Here is a 5426-nt window from a genome sequence, read left to right on the forward strand (position 1 = left end):
TTTTTTTTAAAAAACCACTCCTGTGTGATCTTGATAACGTTACTAAACCTCTCTCTGCTCACTTTCTTCCTCTGAAAAATGGAGTATACTTTCTAGTACCTCATAGATTAGTACTATTTTCAGTTTTACAGACGTTTTTAATATATTTGTAAAGTGTTTACAAAAATATAGACCAATGCTTGAAACTTTGTTTTTAATAAAAATAGTTAATAGAAAATAAGGAGTTGAAATGATTCTTAGATTTCTGGCTTGGGTGAATGGTAGTATCATTCACTGAGAGGAGGGGGTTCTTCTAGAAAAGACAATAATCTTTTAGAAAAGACAATCTAAAAGATTGTCTAAAATACTGTCTTTTAGAAAAACAATCATAATGACTATTCCCCTTAAATTCTTTAAGATGAGCTAAGTAGTCTTCTAGGTGTTTTGAAAGTCAACTCTCCATATTTCAGCACTTGCCATGGTATATTTTCATGTCTAATATCCTCAGTACATACTGTCAATATCTGAGGGCAAAGAACTGTGTCTTTTACTTCTGCATTCCCAGTAGGCAGGATGTATCTGGGACATAAATAGGCTTGGTATACATTAGTCAAATAATTTAACTTAAAGGAGATGAGGATACCTTCAACAAGTCCAGAGAGTATTTGGAAAGAAGGATGTTTCCAAGGGATTATACTTGCTACTCCCCTGGTGGCCTTAAAATCTCATCAATTTTAGAAAGTAAAAATTAATATACTGTTTTCTAGTGACTTCTCACTAACAAAAAAAGTGTTGAAATGCAAATCTACAATGAAAATAGAGAGTAAGCAAAGTAATAGAAACAAAAACGAATTATTTTCAAGTTTCCAACTTCCCCTTTTACCATGACTTTATAATATGGCAGATGCCATGCTGTGAATGGCTAATATTAATACTTTCAAAATCAGAGCTGAAGGGGTTATGCAAAGGTTTTCAGAATATCCATGCACGTTAATAGTCACAATCTCAACATCTGTTACATTTCCACTGTTTCAAAGCATACCTTAGGTGAAGATCTTCCGAAAACTTCAGGCAGGCATAAATAAATTCTTTAATTTGGTTGTAAACTTTTGGCACAAATTCAGAGAAAGGAAACTTTTTTGGAAATGGTTGCTATAAATGCAAGAATGAATGAAAGCAAGTCACAAACCAACATACGTTGACGATACTTATAAATTAATTAAAATGCAAAAGGAATTAACACAACCTCAAATTTAAGAAAGTGTTTCCAAAAGTTTCCTGATGCTGAAAAGAATGAGATATAAATTTAAATAAATGATAATTCAAATGTCTTTCAACACATGAAGGGCCCAAAAAAAAGGCTGTGGTAAGTATTCAGCAATAAAAACGAATGAATTACTGCTACATACACCAACTTAGACAAATCTCAAAAGCATCATGCTGAGTGAAAGAAGCCAGCCTCAAAAGGTTACCTACTGTATGATTCCGTTCATATGGCATTCTTGAAAAGGCAAAAGTAGATGGATAGCAACTACACTGGTTGCCAAAGGCTGAGGGTTAGGGCTGGGAGGAATTGATTAAAAAGGAGCAGCATGAGGGAACTTTTGAGGATGATGGAACTGTTTTGGTGTCATTATTGTGGTAGTACATATATGACTCAATACACTGCCAAAACCCATAGAATTACAGAGCATGGGATAATTTTTACTGTATGTTTGCGGAGAAAATGTCCTCAAACTATAATAAAAGCAAGTATTTCAAAGTATAAACAACATTGGAACATGCCCAGCAACACTCCTAACACTTCAGAGGTGAAAGGACCCTCAGGTCATCTACTGATTCCCAAAACAGGAACTTCTGTTCTTCTAAAGCCCCAAAATCATTCTCTGAAGGTGTTCTAGAGGTCTAATGCATTGCTGGAGGTAATGCCTTTAATGAAACTGATAAAATGAAAACTTTTAGAGGATGCCAAAGCAAACAGAAGTTTATTTTAAAGTACTCTTACCTTTTCCAACTCTGTATCTTGGAATGGGAACTGTCCTACCACCTTTTTATACATTTCTTCACTTGTTACTGGTATAGGACTGTAATTGTCAGAATCAAGTATGTTTCTAGAAAGAAAAGGAAGGAAGGAAGGAAGGAAGGGTGAGCTGGTTAATCACTGTAGTGATCACAAGTAGTTTTCAGGTAAACTCAAATGGTTGCATGTATATAGCCACCAAAACAATGTTTTCCAGTCCCTAGCCCATTCCTTCTACAGTGAAGCTATCTATTTCAGGTAAAAACATCTTTAACAGAAGACCAAAAGAAAACTACACTCTGAAACAAAGGGAACACAATTATAAACATAGTCTCATAGTATTTGACATTTTTAGATGAAACAAAATTTCATTGCAACATGTAGAAGCCATAAGGCAAACGAGTAGTAAACAACAAAAGACTGTGTGCTTGGAAAAAAAGCAAAAAGGTTTTATTTGGGGGTTTTCTGCTTTGTTTTTAAAGAAAATATATTTGATTATGTTCTTTAATACTGTAATAGATCTTCTATTCTAACTTTCAAAATTGGCAGATGGGGAAAAGTAACTTCTATAATAAATCCAAATTATATTCATATACTTCATCTACTGTTCTGTGTTAAGGATGAACTTCATCCATAGGAACTGGCTCCTTAACTAGACTGGAAACTCTCTAAAAGCAGAGACCATACTACCAAAATCAAAATCAAATTTACTGAAGGGATCGGATCAGACACTCTTTAAGACCATGGATATACGATGTTATTAATTTTCAAGGTTCTTACAGACATAATCCTCCCATAAACACAACTGTACCATTAGTAAGATTAAAGGAAAAATCTTAAAGCTAGAAGAATTTGAAAACGGGGTAAGCTGATCTGGGGATAGGGTCTTGCAATAAAGCAAGAAGATCACTTTAAATAAGAGAATAAAGGCTCAAAAGGAGAAGAAACTCAAGTGATCTGACATGGGTTGTGTGCCAGGAAAACAGTCCAAGTAGATATTTGTCAGTGCAAGGTATAACAGGGTAACTCTCATATTATTGTATACACGATGCATGATGCAGTAACCATTTAAATAATACACTTCAGGGGCGCCTGGGTGGCTCAGTTGGTTAAGCGTCTCCCTTCGGCTCAGGTCACAATCCCACAGTCCTGGGACCAAGTCCCACGCTGGGCTCCCTGCTCAGCGGGGAGCCTACCTCTCCCTCTGCCTGCCGCTCCCCCTGCTTGTGCTCTCTCTCTCTCTGACAAATAAATAAATGAAATCTAAATAATACACTTCAAACACTGGTTTGGAATAGGCTTCCTCTCTAAATGTCGAGAAGGAAGAATGTGAGGAATCACATGAGTAAGTCTTCAAAAAAGGTTCCAAAACTCCTAAATTATTCAAAAGGGCTCAAAGCTACTACCCTATAAGTGAACTATAGACTAGCCATGATCTTCAAAAAGAAAGTCAAAAAATGTATTAAGAAGACACAAAATGGGGTGCCTGGGTGGCTCAGATGGTTAAGCGTCTGCCTTCGGCTCAGGTCATGATCCCAGGGTCCTGGGATCGAGTCCCGCATCAGGCTCCCTGCTCCTTGGGAGCCTGCTTCTCCCTCTGCCTCTCTCTCTCTCTGTCTCTCATGAATAAATAAATAAAATCTTTAAAAAAAAAAAAAAAAGACACAAAATGATCTGAATGGTATGAACTCAGGTATCTGACATTTATTCAAGATGGGAAAAAAGGCCAAAATGGGGTCTGGGGACTCTCCACACAGTAGACATAATACACTGAGATCAGATATCTTGGGAATTTTATTTGGGACATCTCTACAATTTGCTTGAATTCAGAATCATAACTTGGATCACAGCTAGAATATATAAGCCACACATACTTGTTGCTTATTTATGTGAGAAGCCTTATGCATGAATAGACACTAGCACACATGCGCACACGTACACATACATACCACACAGGACTACAGATAATTTCTCACCTGAAGATACCTGCCCATTTCTTCAGCAGAGTTTCACTATACTGATCTCTGATTTCTAACAGCATGTCAAAAAGCTGATTTACAGGAAAACCATACACCTGAAACAAAATAAGAAAATAACTTCATTTTATAGGGTGTTTTTTTTTATTAGCAACATGAGAGAAATCAGGCACTGAAATATATTATCATTCAATTTAAATGAAAGCATGACAGCAGCATGTTTCATTCCCACCTAATGTCTAGCGCTTATCTCTCAAGAATTAAAAGATACATACCAAAATATTTAAGCCAGGCAGAAAAAAAATAGATGAAATTTAAAATCAATATATACTGGGTACAGTGTCCACTAAGTTCTCCCTGCAACTCGTCATGTACCCTTAGCAAACTTCATGAACAGGAAGAGAAATGTGAAATGCTAACCACTTCTAATGCTATCTTATTGGATATGATTCGTGGTTCAAATCAACAATCATTATTCAAGATAGTAGTTTTAAAAAACTCCAAAATCACTCAGGCATTGTATCTGAATTAAGGACATTTTAAAAAACTAAGGTAGTGAGTGGTTCAATTAATTCACTTGGCTCTGAGCAAAAAAAGGGGACTGGAACTACTTATGAGAATATAAACTGGTCAAGGTGATGACCAGGAAATGCTATAAAAAGGTAAGATCTAGCTCTAGGAAAAGAAGAAATACAACTAAAAACTAAAAGGCATTTATTCAAGCTGGGTAGACAAGGAAAAGATCTAGAGCTGATGAACACTAATCTAGGTAACTCTATGTAAACAGAAGTCACAAACCTGAAGTGTGTCAGCAAAAAGCACAATGAGGTTCTTCAAATCTAACACGAGGTTTGGATCAGAGCAGTAAGACTAAAGGAAATAAAAGACAATGAGGAAAAAAATCTTAATTATTAAAAATAAAACTAAATTTTGACTTCATTCATTGCTTAATGCTTCACGTGGTAAAGGCTCTCTAGAAAGGGTCTAACCCTTTCCTGGCTCAGAATGACAACACATTTAGCAGGGAAGAGATGAGTAGAGACTCCAATATATCATGATCTACATTTTTAACAGTTGAAAATTTAAAAAAATATTTCTAAATAATTCTTCAGTCAAAAAAGAAATCAAAATGGATATTGAAGATTATTTTAAAATGAACAATATAATACTTGATATCAAAGCCTATGCAATGTGCCTAAAGCCATTTCAAAATACATTTATATTTTTAGAGGCAAACAGAAAACACAGAAGACTGAAAATAAATTAAGCACTCAACCCATGAAGCTAGCTCAAAAAGCCAAAATAAACCATAAGCATATGAGAGATCAATTCTGATCAAATTATAAGCAAAAATTACATAGAGAAGATAAGAAAGATTTGATCAATGAAACCAAACGCTCACTAAAAATATCAATAAAACAGACAAATCTCAGGCAAGCCTGATTAAACAA

At 35.3% G+C, this 5426-nt stretch overlaps 1 long non-coding RNA gene across 1 annotated transcript; it reads right to left on the bottom strand.

Moving 5' to 3' along the window:
- Positions 1-338: 338 nt before the first annotated feature.
- LOC145718240 (uncharacterized) lies at positions 339-5043 on the bottom strand. Its single transcript, XR_014141670.1, has 4 exons — positions 4774-5043; positions 3976-4073; positions 1985-2090; positions 339-1131 (listed from the first exon to the last, which is right to left on the bottom strand). It is a non-coding gene; the product is annotated as an uncharacterized LOC145718240 (long non-coding RNA).
- Between the last annotated feature and the right edge of the window lie 383 nt (positions 5044-5426).

This window comes from Leptonychotes weddellii, unplaced genomic scaffold (assembly GCF_054177405.1).
Source record: "Leptonychotes weddellii isolate Sample4059 unplaced genomic scaffold, ASM5417740v2 HiC_scaffold_12547, whole genome shotgun sequence".
Taxonomy (NCBI): Eukaryota; Metazoa; Chordata; class Mammalia; order Carnivora; family Phocidae; genus Leptonychotes; species Leptonychotes weddellii.